A 19327-nucleotide genomic window follows, 5' to 3' on the forward strand; every position below is an offset into this window, starting at 1 on the left:
AGTAACAATATCACATAAATTGTATTTAGTTGCGTTTTTCGGTTATAGAGTTTATACGGAAGCGGAAATCAGACTTACAGGCAATTAAACCTTTGAACAATTAAATTGAAAATTGGATAAAATATGCAATTTAGATGCTAAAGCCATGTTCAAATTCCATTTATCCCATTCAGTGCGTTTCTGAGTTACCGCATTTGCATGCTTATGAAACGGTCAAGCTTTGATGGATTAACATTTGATTTGGATATACAGAGTGATTCCAAATTCCTGGTATAAGCCTAAAGGTAAGGTGGAGAACAAAGGTAAAAATTATTTTTATATAGGAAACATATTTCGCTATCATAAATACAAGAAACTATTATGTAGGAAATCAATTCATTATTTAGTCATACATAGAAGATTAGTTTAGTTATATTAACGTCACGCTTTAAAGGACTAGGGCTATTTTGGGACGGACTTCCTAATTTTGAACCGCGGTCAGGTGACAAGGATGACACCTGAGCTGGCAGCCATCTCTCAATACCACACCACACCAACGGGAGGACATTTGGCCCGGACGGATTTAACGTGTATGTACACACTTAAAACTTCGAAAAATCGTTCACAATATCGAATATTTTTTTATTACTTAATAATCTCTGATCCTTTAGCTTTCAAACGATACCAAGATGTTGTCAATATTCGAAATATTTCTCGAGTTATAATTATTTTTCTTGAGGTGCTTTCATTAAAAACTCTAGTTACGGTGTTTTTAAAAACTTATTTTATGAAGAATAATATTTTTCCACTATGTTGCTTTATTCAAACAATCATAACTCAACAAGAAATTAACCAAATACAGTTATTTATATATCAAAATAATCTGTATGAAATACCGGATGTTTTTTGCTTCAATCAAAGTTATATTTATCGAAATAAATTTTTAATATCTATTTAAAAGTAAAATTAAAGAAAAAATCTCGCTTTTTCTATTCATCGTTGATGAAAAAATTGTTTAAAAAAAACTATATATTTTTATAACTTGATTGAGGCAGACAACATGAAGACTAATATTAGGCATAATTTTCAACTAGAATTGTGTGTCTGTACAAATTAGAATTTAAGATATCATGTTTCAAAAAATAGGCTTGTTAGCCCATTAAATAATATTAATGACCTATTGTGAAAAAGCTGGATTTTTAAAGTTAAAAAAAAAATCTTCTAGTGTGTGCATATACCTTAACAGCAACCTTAATTAATTAATAATTAGCGTAATATAGTTTTTTCTCACTGAAATGAGTTTAAACATATATTAATGACCTACTGTGAAAAAACTGGATTTAAAAAAAAAACCTTCTAGTGTTTACGCACACCTTAACATGCACCTAACCCGCTTACACGACGGTTCTTCGGTGGAATCGGGTCACAAACTTAAACCCGTCCGGTTCCGAAGCCGAGACCGTAATACCAGGCCACCGCGGTCCATAAATGGAAGAATTCGTCTTAATTCAACTGAAATCAGATCTCCATGAGTAAAAATATTTTACATTAGTGAAATTATTTTAACTTTTACATTAATATCAATATTTTAATGAAATTCCCAACAGTGGTATATTTATTTAAAATAATCGTTTATTACAATAGGAATGCATATCAATTTATTGAGCATCGTTTATCTTTTCTGAGGACATTTGAAGATTTTTGTTTATGAGATACCATTCAATCAGCTAATTATATATGAGATACCATCAAACCTTATTGCTCGAATATTAATAGTTGCTTCACGCGTGAACGAAATACCTGGCATATTTGGCATTGTACGCCAATCATTTCACTGACGTTGTCAAACATGTATCGCTGCTGGTGGACGCAATTTTGAACAGTTGTTGTAAACATTGCACTTGCCAATGACGCCGTCACTAAACACTTTGTCTTTCATCTCTTATTAGCGTCGCTTGCCCGCATATATTCCTACGTAATAGATAACTGTTGAAAAGAAATGTACCACTGTTGAAAATTTCATTAAAATATTTTCGTTAGAGTAGAAGTTAGAAACTAAATTCCTTGTTTCATATGAATTGAAACACCCCGTATTTATGACTAAAGAAATGGATCGCGACCTAGATTATAAATCTTTGTTCTCTACCTCGAAGTTTGTATCATGTATTTAGAATCACCCAGTATACATTAGGTGGTAAATATGGGTACTAAATTTCATCAATCTTGCTATTTGCGTTTTGTAATTAACTTGATCATTTCTACTCAGATAAGCAAACGACCAGAAAGGCTTCCTATCAATAGATTCCATGCAAAATTATACAGAAATCTTTAAAACTGACCATATGCCGCATTTCATCTGTCTAGCTTAAATCCTCTTCAAGCTATCCTGTTCTCAGACAGGCATAGTTCCAAAAAACATGTTTTAGGGACTCAAGGAAATCTGAAACAAGGAGATTCACCTAACATTTGAGCTGGAATTTATTCACTTTCACAATACTTACTCTTTATATACTTTATACGAGAAATAAAATTATTTGCAATATATTTGTATTGCTATTGATAAATAATATGTCACTATTAAATAATCTCTTCCTAATATTTTAAATTACCCTCCCCCCATAATAGATGGAATTGTGAATTGTAACAACAACTCTCTTACTGTAAGATCAATTGCAAACCTATTGTTTCACCAAGAGCGCTGCAAATAACAAATCTCCCTCAATAAATTGTCATCCAATAAACGGAGCACGGAGTTCGGAACTGTGATCAGATAAACAGTGGGTCTGAAGAGTTTTAAACTGCTCGAAATCCATCTCCCTTTAATTCCCCTTTAATTAAAAGCATTAAATGGAAAGAGATCGGGAGTTTCGATTTAATGAGCCAATCAAACTGGCTGGTCAGAATTCCGCTCAGTCGAAAGGAACAGCCGTTAATACTGGTAGTGTCTCGTCTCTTCCCAATTCTTTATCAGTTTATAAATGCAGAAATCTAATGTCTTTTACAGCTGCAAGGTTAGCGCTTTAAATTGGAATGTCGCATTGCTTAAAGACAATTTGTGGATTTTAAGTGTGTGGTAGTAAATAAGTTATTGGTTGCGATCTGCTATTTGACAAAGATTAATTACACATTTAAGACTTCCTTGCGTCCACAGTAAATATTTGAAATAATGTCACTGTGGCTTTCTATAATTGCGTGCTAACGTTCAATTTTATGGGGTTTTAATAATTTTTTTTAATGTTCCTTGCTATTTGAGATTGAAAATATGAAAAGTTTTTATTTATTGTTCTTATTTATGAGTTATTGTTATTCATCGCCTAGGAAAATATATAACTTCAGTTATTTCATTTACAGATATCAGCAATGCCAAGATTAAATTGTATTTATGATATTTTTTTATTCCAATAACCAGAAATTATTTTTCTTTTATATGTAAAACAGGGCGAAATTATGACATGCTAATCAATGCGCGCTGTCAATAAATAGATGTTTTTTGAAATTTCAAAATGTCATATGAAATTTTTTATTTATGGTTCTTATTTATGTGTTACACTTATTCATCTCCAAGGAAATATACACAATTTCGGCTATTTTACTTACTTATACATGTAATAATGATCGCCGAGCGAGCTCTGTAGCTGCACACTGAGCGCTGTTATGTTCGATAACATATTATTGGTTTCTGTTAATGTTATTTTGAGTACTTTTTCGGATTTCATTAGTGTTTTTGCTGCTTATATGTGTTTTTCGTGTAATAAGGCATTTGTATCCGTTACATAGATCCTTGAACTTTTCTCTCCAGCCATCCAGAGGACTACTTTTATTAAAAAAAATATACATCACTTTTCTAAAAATGATATTGATTTTCTTTTTTCATTCATTTTGATTTGATTGAGTTTTCTATGATTAATATATTCTTCTCTATTAGTGTAGAGATGTCTGAGAAGTTTAGGGGCGTAGGTTTGCAATTAATTTTCCATTTAAGCAGATACATTATGCATCATTACTGCTACTAATCATTTAAAGTATCTATCAATTGCATGGAATAACTAAAAGTTTTCTTTGACAAATTTTAAAAAATCATAATTTAAAATTATGCAACAATTAGAAATTTTTCTAATCTTTTCCTTCAACAGCATGATATAATTTAATAATTCCATTTTAAATAAACTGTAAACTATGAGGCAATGATTATTTATTTATCCTAATACACGAAAGAAGTTTGTTAAATTAAAAAAACTACACAACATTAATTCTTCCTCTAAAGATATGAATATTATTTATTCTAATGCACGAAAATTAAGTCAATAAACTAAAAAAATACAGTATTAATTCTTCCTATAAAGATATTAAAAACATTCTAAAGTTCAAAGATTTCCTACTCTTTTCCATCAATAGTTTGGTATAATTTAGTAACTCCATTTTAAATAATCTGTAAACTATGAGTCAATGATTATTTGTTTATCCTAATGATCAAAAGATAGGTTGTCAATTAAAAAAAGGCTACACCGCATTCATTCTGCCCCTAAAGACATTAAAATTCATCCTAAAGTTCAACCTCTAAAGTGACCTAATTTCTCTGATAACATCCAAAACAATAAGTGACTCGAAAATGTCATCTTTTAATGAATTCGCTAAGCCTATCCTTTTCCTGCGGATTTAATTGACATCATCAGTCCATTGTCGCCGCCGGCGTCATTAACTCGAAGAGGAACGGCCACACCCTAAACATACGAAGTGAATTAATGATCTGGTGGTGTTGCACGTCACGAGAAGGATTACACTTCAAGGTTTCCGCAAACTCAATTATTATTATTACTCAGAGTTAAACTTTTGGCGCATACGTGAAATTTTGTTATGCTATGGTAATTACAGTTTAAAAATATGATGCAAGCATTGTAAAGTATTATTTTGATCTATACTCGCAAAAGACAGTACAATTTATTTATTCTGGAAAAATAGTTATTCCTAGAAACAATGATTTTTTTTTATGTTGTGTTGTCGACTAAAATCTCTGGATCAATATATATTACTTTTACTGTATTATAAATGTATCCCATTTTTAAAATTTCAAATGACGTTCTTTCCAGTTACTAAACCAGTGGAAGTGCGTCACCCCAAAACTATGTAAGAAAAGTAAAAACTATGCTAGAAAAAAGCAGAGACTGTACTAGAAAAGTGCAGTCTCTACTTTTAAATACCCCTCTAATAAATATTTTAAGTACTATTATACTTATGTCCTGCGTACCATTGAGGAACTATAGTTAGAAAAAAGCCTCTTAGCGTGCCATCTTTGGCGAACTTTTTAGCAATTAATCGTTGAAATACTGTTAATATACAATTAATAGGAAATTGAATATGTATTTTGGCACCGAAATTTGTGACGAAACTGCAAATAGAGTTCCAAAAATGGCAAATCAAATTTTAACATATTTGAATTATCTCATTGATATAGTTATACAAGTACACACAACCCTTTGACGGTTTTTGTTTTAAATTTGATACATAACTATGGCTTAAATTGAAATCGGAGTACCAAATTTTATCCGTTCCTTCCTTGTGTAGCTATAATGCTACCTTAGATTCAGATAAGCGGACAGACAAACTTCCTCTAAATGCATTTTGCTCAAAGTTCATTAAAAATCTACGACCATATACCAAATTTCATCCGTCTAGCTCAAAGCGTTTCTGAGTTATCGTGTTCATTGAAAGAACAGACGTAATTCTTAAATTTTGTTTTTCGTAGTCAGGGTCGAAATCAGATTCGACAAAATCTCGATTTCGAAATTTTTGATACGAGAATGTAATACTTTGTATGCGGTAAAGTAAAAAGTCAGATTTAAATGCTATTCTGTGATAAAATAAAAAGAAATATTATTTTATTTATGGAGAAAAAAAGCAAAATATTGCAGATTATTGCTTCTAATCTTAATTTTATGTAATTAAATGAATGGTTAAATCAATAAGCAGTACAATTAGTGAAAGCAGCTTTTATGGAAATCGAGAAATAAATTTATTTCGTTTTTTCTATATCTATGAACATTTTTAATTAGTAAATATTATGAAAGTATAGATGTTATGCCACAGAAAGTCAGTCAGAGATGAAAGTTACCAGTGCCGCATTTTAGGCATTCCATCAAGCCATTAAAAGAAAAATATTTGAAATTATTTTTGCCTAATTATTTTGTGAACCTCATTGATATTATCGTGTAGATGAAGTTAGCGTAGATAAACTGTGTGTTAATTAAAGTCAAAGATAACGCAGTTTAATCTCAACTCAAGACTTTATTCAAGGAACTGAACCTTACATCTGCTTTTATCCACAAGACGAAATGACCCGAATCTTACAGATTTAGAAAGATACAGAAATTATAAGAACATTCTAGAACAAACGAGAAATCACAGAAAGTAAATCAATAACAAAACAATTTTTAGGCAAATTGCCTGCAGTCAGATATGAACTTGCGAACTGTCGCTTTCAATTCATAGCATTCTACCACTGAGTCATTCAGCCCGCGCCAAGTTAGAACAAGTTTCTTTACATTATGCAAGTACATAATAATGAATATAAAAGGTGACCTTAAAAATTTTCCTCCCCATATTAACATGAAAATGGCGATAATTATTGTCACAAGAATTATGTCTACGTTTAGGAGAATGACCATGCACTACACGGTGAAATCGGTAGCAGCGCCACCTGGCAGCAAATAGTGAAGACAGCATTTCTATCAGGAAAACTGTACAATATATTTGGAAAAAAATCAGCTGCAAAATTATTGAGCGTCTTCGTTTTAATACAAAAAGATACCTTGAACCGAATAACGTTAAAAAGAAATCGTTCAAAACGCGCATTTCTTTGGACGCAGATTTCGAAAACTATAACGTAGCAAATTATGGCAACGGAAGAAAACGGTGGCTTAGAGCATTTCGAATACTGAAAATAACTATATGTGCTGATAACTAATTTCTCTGATTTATTTCTAACTCTTTTTTACAAAAAATATTAGAAAACAACATCAAACAAAGGCGAGTTTTGAATGATTTATTATTATTTTGTTTTTAGAAGCATTATTATCCTCAAGGAGTTTTTAATACTAAATCGAAGGCGTTCAATTTAGTTATATTAACATCCCGTTTTAAAGCAACACAAAGTCTATTTTGGTACGGACCTCGTAATTTTGAACCATGGTCAGATGACGAAGCTGACCCCTGATCTGTCACTCCCTCTCTAAACTTCCACATCTCACCAGCGGGAGGATGTTTGGCTCCGAAATATTTAACGTGCACCAGACCCGCTTTTACAACGGTTTTTCGGTGGATCGGGTCTCGAACCTGAAGCCCTCCGGTTCAACAGCCGATACCTTACCACCACGGTGGTTCCTTATACGTGAACCAAGACCTTTCCCCACGAGTGGCACTATTATCGATTTCATTGTGTAGAACATAGTCACTTTACCATACATAGACACCATGTCTGTGGTAATACTTGTCGCGTTAGTTTATGGTAGGAGGATTTCAGTGGATATTCTTATTAATCTGGATCTTCTTCTCGCGTTATTAATATTCTCAATAGATTAGTTTCTTTAATTTTCATATATGAACTTGAAAAAGAGCAAAAGTTCCTAGCTTAAAGATATTTTTATCAATTACTAACATCCTAAAGAATATGTATTCCACATGTGCTTTGCCCTTAAAAAATATACAATACTGCTCTGTACATAGTATCGTTATATAAGAGCAAAATGATGTATGCATTTTGGATTTTATTTTCATTATTTTGTCAAATTTAGGATCACAAACTGAAGTTCATCCAATAACTTGTTGCTATTTTACTTTCTTGTGTATAAAAAGGCAAAATATTTTAAACATCAAAAACAAGGAATTTCCACGTTCCAGACCTCTCGAGTTCGTAAAACAAATTATTGGCATTATTTATGCCTCTCCCTGAGAATGATAAATTAAAATTGTTTAGAGCTGAGTGGATGAAATTTGGTATATGAACATAATACTAAATGTGTACAATTCTCTTCATTTTTGAATAACGACCAAACAGGAGGTCTGTCTGCTCGGCCGTCTTAATACCTATATGGTCACAAAAACCAGGAGAGGCGATTTCATGAAATTAGTAAAGACACTCGAGCCAATATTCTACTGCCATAGCCCATTAAAGCCACACTTCGTCGCGTTTCTCCGAACAGACACATCCCTCGTACGTCCCATATTGGTTTCTCCGGTTATTTGACGCATTATTGCTTGTCTGTTAACACTAAAATTTCTACGCACACATCCCTGGTCTTGATCATTAAGTGCAAGCGGTCGTGCTGGTCTCGATGATTAAGTGGGCAACATAGTCCACGGTGGGAGGTTAAGCCTGAAATGAGGTATTCTTGGCGCACTCTTGACACTGAGGATCTCAGAATGTTGAATTTTCTAACGATTTCCGAAATGGAATGTCCCATACTTCTATATCGAACTTCCATTCCGCTTTTAAAGTCTTTTAATTCCCGTCATGCGACCACAATCCCGTCAGAAACCTTTTCACATGAATCACCTGAATACAAATAAAAGCCTTGCCGATTGGCTGAACATTTATACCTTTGTTTACGAGATATTACAGCTTTTTGTATACTTGCATATTGATATCTTATGACCTGTGATATTTCAGTGACTTTATGTAATGTTAATGTTCTAATGTTTTAAAAATTCCTTATATTCATTTTTTTTTATTTCTTTGATACATAGATTAATAACATGTTTTTAATTTATTTGCCTGTGGCCTCTGACAGTTTACTTAGTCGAAAATACATTATTGTTGGAATCAAAAGTGAGAAGATACATCAAAGGTTAGGTTACCTTTTGAATTTTCTTATCACAAATTTTATTAATTCAAAAAACTAGATAATTAGAGAAAACATTATTTAAAAAAGATTTTAATGAGAAAATATTTCTTACACAGGACTTATTGTTGTAGAAAACTGATAACTACTCCCATTACTTCTTATAGTATTTCATACCAAAAACAAAATATGCCTTTATTTACCTTTAACATACATACGGAATAATTGATTTTGAAAACTCAGATGTAAAATTTAAGAAAAAGTGGAAAGAATTCTATTTTTAGTGCTTTATTATGTGGTTTTTGAAACAAAGCATTTTCTTCTTAAAATATAGATAAGGCGGCTTTATTTCGTGAAACGATGTATAACGAAGCGCTCGAGGCGATATAAAAGATTTGTTTACCCTTGAGACAACGTGAAGATTAATATCCTAATCTGGAACGGAAAAAAAGGAATATGTCGCAAAAAAAGTATCTTGTTTCTAATACCTATACCATAAAGTAAATAAAATGTGACTGGAAGCTAAATTTATTACCAGAGTCATTGTGTAAAAGTAGCTAAAAAATCTCTTTATTGAAATTCGAAATGTTGCCTTTAAGTCAAAATCACTCTATTCCTGAGCAAAAAGTTTCTAAATGTTTTATTAGTTTGTGTTTCTTAAAGTTTCTGTCCTTGAATATTTAAAGCAAAGAAAGGGAAAATTCGGGATTTATTTGAGTTTTAGTCTAGGATTATGGGATGCTCTTGGTTAAAAAGAAATGTTAGTGAATCTGTTTTTTTTTTCTTTCCGAACAGCAATTTTATAGTATTGTGAACAATCGAACAACACGGGTTTATACATTTCATGGAATAAAAATATCATGTTAAAGAGGGCAAACGTATCTGACAAATCTATAAAATTCCAAACATCTATCTAATTTGTAGTTGCGCATTTTACATCTGAGGTATTGCAATTTCTACAGTTTGTATATAAACAGCCTTTATATTCATACAATTTCTTTTGAAACCAAACAAGTGAGAATGGTATCCCGAAATTTTATAGCATTTTATCCAATAAAGATGTTATACGCCCCCCCCACCGACCTAAATTGCGAAATTTAGACTAAATCGAGTACATTGCAGATTTATATAATTCACATGGGAGCTAGTTGCTCTTCAATAAATAGTAAATAAAATTTTTAAAAAGTAGCAAAAAATATTAATTGATATATAAATATATAATAACACAATATAGTAAGTCAAAAAATCGAATATGTATTTTAGACGCATTTTGTCGCACCGCATTAATTGAAAATTTGGTACATAATTACAATTTCAATAAAAATATCACATACCGAATTTCATTTATCTAGGTCATTGCTTTTCTGAATCATCATGTTTACATGTTACGAAAGTGAAAACTGATAGACGGTCGATTTTTTTAAAAAAATTTACTCCAAAATTTGTTAAAGACTGCACTTTAGATTTTAAATCTTTTCATCGATTATTATCTATCCAACTCTTTAGGTTTCGTTCATTTGTGCTCTTACAGGCATATTTCCGAAAAGATTTCATTCAAAATTTGAATAAAAATCTATAAATTAGATATTAAGACAACATAGCAAATTTCATCGATTTGGCAGATTTTTTTTTTTTTTTTTTTTTTTACGTTTTCGCATTTACAGAAGCATATACATAATTAATACAAAGGCATTTTTCAGATTCAAGGTGGTATGAAATGCAAAGCTTCATTGAAATCTCAATTTTTGGCTGATTAATATTGGCGACAAATTATTTGATTTCCTTCTTTTATTACTTTCATCAATAAGAACCCGGAATAGAGACATAAAACAAAACGTGTCAAAATATATTGCATCTCCTTCAAAGTAATTTCCTCCAACTACAGTGCATGTCTGCCAACGTTTTACCAATAATCAAAATGTGCCTCTAAGTCATTTTCGCGAAACTTTTTCAGAATCCGTAGCGAATTGATTTTCATCAAATTAATGAGTCTGAAAAATGGCAGATTCAGGGACGGAAACAAGAAAAGTCATCCTATGTCATATTAGACGAATACAGGACTTTCGAAGCCGTATTTGATGTTTTTTGTAAAAATCATCGAATGCTTTGAAATTTGTGAGAAAACGCATTATCGTGTACATTGACTATTAGGTATTCCTCCACAATTTTTATTGTTTCCGACGATTTCTCTACAGAGACTTATTTAAATACAACCTCTAATTATTAATTGATAATCACTGAGCATAAATGCTGTGATCTGATTCATATGTTGATGATTATTCAAAATGAATGGTCTTTCAAAAATTTATTCATCTTTAGCAAATAATCATCTTTATGTACATGTCTTACTCCACTTAAATATTCTTGTTTCTAATAAGCAGTTGCCTTTAAAGGGTTTTTTTATTGTCAATATTTCAAATATTTTTGTCGCAAAAATTTCTTTATGCAAACAAATTTTAATGTATATATTTTTTTTTTATTTAATTATATTCACCATTTTGAAAAAATGATATATTTTTATCTGATTAAAAGAAATATATTTTCAGACGGTAAAATCAAATAGATTCCCAACTGTCGCTAGATGTTTACAGAAGTCGTAAAATTGTTTGATAAAAGTTTATAGATGTTATTTCTTATAGATATATTTCAAATTTAGTATTTCTGGTATTTTTTTTATCACAGTAGTATATTTTCATATATTAAAAACTAAAATATCAAAAACTATAAAAATGTCAAGTTTATCTTACGCATAAAACGATACTGCTTACTGTGCTAGGAGAAACTAGTCATTATTTTACGCGTTATTTGAATGAACGTAATAGAACAACTTCCTATAAGAGAATCCACTGTAATATCTCAAATGACTGTTCATTTTGGTATTCACTGAACAATGTTTACTTTTAATACATGCAGTACTATTTTCTCTTGCAGATCCATTAATTTATTTAAAAAAATCAATGTGGTAGCAATTTCAAATGCCTTTTCAAAATGACAAAGATTTATTTATTATAAGTGGATTGGAAAATCAAGTCGAGTTGTTTTTCCATACCAAAAGAATGAGACGTGTTATTGGGTTTATATTCTAGTTTTGAGAAATAATCGAAAGTTGAAGACAGTATCAGAGTTGGAACATTCATTTCAATCATCTACTCTGCACAAACAGAAAAAATTCTTTGGACAGTAAGCAAAAGCTTAACATCTACCAGATGTATATTCACGTCGAAATTGGGTTGTAATGTTTCATTATCTGATGTCGATACTAGAAATCTTATAACAGGTGGCCGCAAATGAAATACTAATTATGTGGTTGTTATGGAAGTTTAAAATGTATTTTATATGATAATATTATAAGACGAAATCCAAGTGCATGATTATTTTTGAAACTTTTTTCAAGAATTTTTAACTATATTGTAGAAACTACAAAATAAGTCGTTGCTAAAATTTAAAAGTAGATGTTTATAACAAATATTCTAAGTTTCAATTGATTTTAGAGAAACTTTTTACATTCTAACCCTTGTTAGAGAGACTTCCCACATTTCCAACCTATCGAAGGATAATTCTATCTATAATAAAGAAATGAAAGAGACCAATGAAAAATTTAGGTAGTCAAATGAATAGAGATATAAAAAAGCACTGGAAAATGAATACTGGAAAAAGAATCATTTAAAAAAATTGTCCAATGTACGATTGTATGATGAAAAAAAAAGCACTGGAGAATGAATACTGGAAAAAGAATCATTTAAAAAAATTGTCCAATGTACGATTGTATGATGAAAAAAAAAGCACTGGAGAATGAATACTGGAAAAAGAATCATTTAAAAAAATTGTCCAATGTACGATTGTATGATGAAAAAAAAAGCACTGGAGAATGAATACTGGAAAAAGAATCATTTAAAAAAATTCTCCAATGTACGATTGTATGATGAAAAAAAAAGCACTGGAAAATGAATACTGGAAAATGAATCATTTAAAAAAATTGTCCAATGTACGATTGTATGATGAAAAAAAAGCACTGGAGAATGAATACTGGAAAAAGAATCATTTAAAAAAATTGTCCAATGTACGATTGTATGATGAAAAAAAAAGCACTGGAAAATGAATACTGGAAAAAGAATCATTTAAAAAAATTGTCCAATGTACGATTGTATGATGAAAAAAAAGCACTGGAGAATGAATACTGGAAAATGAATCATTTAAAAAAATTGTCCAATGTACGATTGTATGATGAAAAAAAAGCACTGGAAAATGAATACTGGAAAATGAATCATCTAAAAAAATTGTCCAATGTACGATTGTATGATGAAAAAAAAAGCACTGGAGAATGAATACTGGAAAAAGAATCATTTAAAAAAATTGTCCAATGTACGATTGTATGATGAAAAAAAAGCACTGGAAAATGAATACTGGAAAATGAATCATTTAAAAAAATTGTCCAATGTACGATTGTATGATGAAAAAAAAAGCACTGGAGAATGAATACTGGAAAAAGAATCATTTAAAAAAATTGTCCAATGTACGATTGTATGATGAAAAAAAAGCACTGGAGAATGAATACTGGAAAAAGAATCATTTAAAAAAATTGTCCAATGTACGATTGTATGATGAAAAAAAAGGCACTGGAGAATGAATACTGGAAAAAGAATCATTTAAAAAAATTGTCCAATGTACGATTGTATGATGAAAAAAAAAGCACTGGAAAATGAATACTGGAAAATGAATCATTTAAAAAAATTGTCCAATGTACGATTGTATGATGAAAAAAAAAGCACTGGAGAATGAATACTGGAAAAAGAATCATTTAAAAAAATTGTCCAATGTACGATTGTATGATGAAAAAAAAAAGCACTGGAGAATGAATACTGGAAAATGAATCATTTAAAAAAATTGTCCAATATACGATTGTATGATAAAAATAATCCAGCGTGTTAGATAATTGAAGATGGGATATATTCTGATAAAAAGGAAGCACTGGAAGAGAACAAGCCCCTCACGTTTAAATAGGCTTATTAAAGTGCTGTTCTTTGTCTGTAACAAAGGCGTAGTGTAGACAAAGGATAGCAATTGCAGAAATTCACAAGAAAGACAGATAGAAAATCGTTTATTTCAAAACAGAAATGGTACTTAGAGGGCACAAATAGAGAGATCACTTCGTGATCTGCTCCAGGGGAAAATTCATTTATTCTTTCTCTTCAAATGTTTTCACGTTTATGTAGGCATTCTGGCAGTGCATGGAATTTTCAAGAAGAATCTCTGGCTCTAATTTCCTAAAAAAATATAACCATAATTCTTGTATATTAAGTAGCGATTTTACCTCCAAAGCCATCTAATTTATTGCCAAGTCTTCAAATAGTCGCCAAAATTGGGATCATTGGCTTAGTATAATTAAAGCACCCATTAAAAATGTATGAAAATATCTTTTCCTTATTCTAAGACTAGCTGCGTAGAGAACATTATTATAGATAACATTATAGAGTATAACATTACACATTATTACATTATTTATTACTTTATATAGTGCCAGTTCATATATAAAATAAATAAGATTGTACATCATCTAGTAGATAGGCTTCCAAAGGAAATATTGATTTATTGATGCCGATAGCTATGTAATAAGATGAAGATGAAGCATAAGAGATTTATTATATTGAAGCAACATAATAATAAATGATTCAGGTCTGGATTTTGCTTTTTATCTATGTGGCTAGAAGAATTTGAGAATTTATTCCCACATCAGTTTTACTTATGTTTTCTGGTATCAGTGTGTTTTGTTAATATATTACATCTTACAATTACATTTTTGTTATTAGGCCTATGTCTGCTGCATGAATGTAAATTGCTGGATAAAGAAACGATTACAAATATTTAAAGCTTAAAATATTGTTCATTTTTAAGAAAACTTCAGTAACATTCGAAAAATATATAATCCAGCTATTTTTAATTATTATTATCATAAGCATCATAAAAATCCAACAATTTTTATATGCATATTAAAGATATGAGACATATTGGGATTATATTTTATATATATAATTTCATAAGGGAAACAATGAGTCTGCAATTTTTTTTGAATTCATATACTATGCTGTATCCACAATTCCGTTAACTTTTGTTTATTCTATATGAATACAATAAAAAACAAATTATTTATAGTTTTATGTTGGAAAGTTTCTGAATTCTTATACTTATCCCTTACGAGATTCTAGAACTTAAATATTATTATTAATTCAGATTGTAATTCATTTGTAACCTAAAACCGATTCTTAATTTTTTTAAAAAATACTTTTTTGAAATCCTAAGAAGATTACAAAATAAAAACATAAGAAGTCTACACCTAAAAATAAACACTAAGAAGTTTAAAAAACTAAATATATAATAATTCGTTAATAACTGACAATCTTAACAAGTGAAGCAATTTTTACCGCAGTTAAAAAAGTAATCATTAAAAAAAATATATGAAATGCCAAGTAAGAGTTTCGAAATTTTGAAATAGTGAATATATAACATAAAAGTAAATTAAAAGAAATTATAACAATCTGAAAAGTCAATGCTTAGAGATAAGTTACTACGATCATTTTATTAGAAAGTGCCTATGATACGAATTTCCAAAGAAAACTACTTAGCACTAGTACAAAACACGTGAGTACTAATGGGTGTGATTAAGAAGCATAATAAGTTTAGCGTATCATCCTAAAAGGCCGAATTGCTATAAACTATTTTGATAAATTAGTGAAATAAGTCTGTGGAAATAAAACTGTATTATTAAAAACTGTTTTGTTTTAATTTTAAGATGGCATAAAATATTTATTTCATCTTGTTCATCAGTTAAAACGGAAAAGAATAAAAAAAGTTTTATCAATTCCTTTTATCGGGGATAGTAACTTTTAAATTCCAAAATTAACCACTTACAGTGACAAAAAATTCACCGGTGCGCGTACTAAAACTAAATCGTAGCGAGGTCACAGAAAGTATCCGATATCTTGTAGTAATCGAAAAAGACTGAAATGGTCTTAATAAATTTATTTTCAAGCAAGGAATGCGCTCCTATAAATTGTGTAGTGACAGACAAGTCGTCGAATCGAGAACACTATTTTTACTTCTGGGATAATGGTTAATCCTTGATAATGGTTAATAATAAGTGGTTAATCCTTGCAGATAATAAGAAATATATGCTCCAAATTTATTTTTAATCTAATAAGTTTTACGGAATTGTTTCAAGTTCAAACAAATAAACAAAAATTTAATTTTATTATATGTATATATGCAATGATATCTCAATCTAATTTAAATCCTGATTAATTTCCTAATTTTTGTTTATCTTATTTTAGCTCTAATAACTTGATTCTAAAATGGTCTCTTATTAACTGATCCAATTCCCACTTTTTATGTAATGACTTTTAACGCTCGCTCTAGAAAACTGATGAATTCAGCAAGTTCTCTAGCTCTGAGAGAAGGGATACAAATCCTTAATGCGTGTAACATTCTTTTAAAGATACCTAAATTTTCTTATCCTAAAATTACAAGTGTCAAAAAAAAAACCCTATCAAAATCTCATAGTAAAACCACTGAGGGGAAAAATTTTGCTCTCTTCTGCTCTTGCATTGCGATGTAGACTGGTGTATCTCATTGATTCCTCCTTGAACATAATATGCCTGGCATAGTGAAATAAATCAAAGTTAAAATTTCAAACCTTTCTTCTATTCGGCCACGCAACTGCTAAAACATGTTTACATATATATGTAAGGTTATTTTGGTGGAAGCAGAGACACGGACAAGGCACGTCCGCCACAGCGCTGCACAAAAGCAGAAGTAAAAAAAGAGAACGAAACAAATGATTACTAGTCTTATATAACATCGGATTTCCGGCCACGCGCCAATTCATTACGCGTATTGACCTTTGAGAAGGGCAACGGAAGTATCACTTTCACTTGATACGTAGTACTGATGGCGCATTATTTTTACAAAGAAATTAATTAGACCGAAAGTAGAATTAGATCAGAAAATAAGAGAATATTTTAGAATTAAGTTACTATGGGCTAAATTAAGATAAAAACTTGTAAATTAATTAAATTGAAATTAAAGTTTAAAATATAATTACATACATACATTATATTATATATATATATAAAGATACACTAATTCTAGACTCATATTGCAATGCTACAATAATATCAACAGTGTAATATGACTAGGGATTGCAATACCGGACCAAAATTTCAATACCGGTATTCGGTATTTTATAGATCTTAATACCGGGATACCGGTTTTAATACCGGTATTAGAAATTTTAGAAAAAGAAAGAAAACAAGGTGTTTCTTTGTTTTATTTGCCAGTTTTATAAAAGAGTGTAATATCACAAAAAATAATATGGAACTTATAAATTATAACAGTATATAAAGAATCACAAAAAAGTAAAGAAACAACTTATTTATTTAAATCACAAAAAAAAAATTGTAAATATCACTATTCAGTCTGTGGTACTGATACAAATTTTTGAAATATGATCTTAAAAAACGTAATGCATCAGTTGTATTGTCATTAAAGCTGAAAAGTAATTTTGTGTAAAAATTACCAGCTGTCGTAAACGCTCTTTCGGCATCTACGTCTACGTTCTTCAGATAGTGATTTGTGCTGTTCTTTCATGATTGCAACATGAAATTTATTGTTGCATTAGCTGTTAATAAATTAAAATCTCTCTGACATAATGCCTCTATATTCAGTTTTATTGGAAGTAGAACTGGTATAGTTCTGGATATTAAGACGAATTCACTGTCTGAAAAAATTAATTTGCAGGTTTAAGTTGATTATTGCTTTTTGGATTGGATTTCTAAATTTCAAAAACCGTTCCATCATTAGGAGTAAACTGTTCCAACGTGTCTTAGAATATATTATTGACATATATTCTGTTTTATTTTCAGTTAGTATATATATTTTTAATATGAATTTTTTTGTAGGGGAAAGTTTAAATATTTTAACAATTTTTCGAACTTTATAAATTATAGGAAGCAATTCTTGATGGGTTAATATTTCATCCTCATTAGCAATATCTTCTTCCACAATTACATTGTCATTATCTTCATTGTCAATATCACTCTCACTCTTACTCTCTTCAATGTCGGAATCCGAAGTTTCTATATCCACAATATTTGGATTCTTCTATTCTTTATTTTTTTGGTATATTTGGTATTTGGTATTTACTCCTAATTGAAATCCATGAGCAAAGCACAATTGCTGATTTGCACCAATCAACTTTCCAAATTTTTTCATAACTGTTGCTCCATGAGTCGTTATAGATACAATATCTTCTTTCAGGGATAATCCATGTTTTGCTAATTTAGATTTAAGCAATTAATTAAGCCATTAATTAGCTAATTAATTTCACTAGTTGGGGAGACATAAAAACAAGAACGTATACTATTTTGCTATGTTGGCGATCCCTGTGGAGACAATTTAAAATATTTCTAGTAAATACCGAAAAACCTGTATTTAAACTTGTGAATACCGGTATTACGAAATTGTAAAATGGCTCAAAATACCGGTATTCGGTATCCCGGTATACCGGTATTGCAATCCCTAAATATGACCAATTCATTTTGAATTTATTTTAGAACTTTCAATTATCTATTAAATTTTCTATATTAATACCCGGAGGAATACAACCTAACTCATTCCTTTTATAGAATAATCTCAAAAAAACTTATTATAGAGCAATATTTTCGTCCCACGGTATTCTTATATCAGCCGTCATTCGTCCTTTTACATCACTCAGCGCCATACTTTTAGAAACTCTATTTCAGGGAAACTGTAGTACGCGAAAGCAAATCCTATCAATAGCTGATTGAGCTTCATTTCAAGAAGATCTTTACTGGTAACTTTTCCTTTCCAGACTGTGTACACTGTTACCTCTAATATCCGACGAAAACTGATTATTTTAGAGAATATCAACTGCAACAAGAAGCATCCGATTCTAATTAACTTAATAATCTTTTTATAAATAGAATACGAAATTTAGCGGAAAAGGTCTTAATGTTATCATTAAGCGCTTGAGTGCCGTTAGGACCATTGAATTTTCTTCTATATATACTAAAAACGCGGAATAAAATAAGAAATTTTTGGTTTTCAAAAAAAAGGAGTAGTTACAATAATTTTTAAATATTATATAAAAAGTAATTTTTACGGAAAAAAAATTATTATCATTTGTTATAAAAGTGTTTTGCTAGACAAATTTCATGTATTCCTATTTTATCTATAGCGGAAATTGCAGTTAAATTGTGTTACCCTCACCATTTTTTTATTGTATATGTCACACTATCGCAAGTTTGCCCAGACAATTTTTCTAATGAAAACTTGTTACTTAGATAGTCTTCCTGTAGTATTTTCTGTTATTGACTATTTCTTCTCTATAGCATCACTAATACTTCAAGTAAACTGTAGTCTTATTACAATCCACAAATGAATTATATTAATAAAAATCGCAATTAATAAGATTACAGTTGTTCTCCATTAATGAGAACATT

General features: G+C 30.1%; 1 protein-coding gene across 1 annotated transcript in view; it reads right to left on the reverse strand.

The window, feature by feature from the left end:
* The window catches only part of LOC129966083 (cyclic nucleotide-gated cation channel alpha-3-like), a 442056-nt gene that overhangs the window by 148610 nt on the left and 274119 nt on the right, over positions 1 to 19327 (reverse strand). The window lies entirely within an intron of this gene.

This window comes from Argiope bruennichi, chromosome 4, assembly GCF_947563725.1.
Source record: "Argiope bruennichi chromosome 4, qqArgBrue1.1, whole genome shotgun sequence".
Lineage (NCBI taxonomy): Eukaryota > Metazoa > Arthropoda > Arachnida > Araneae > Araneidae > Argiope > Argiope bruennichi.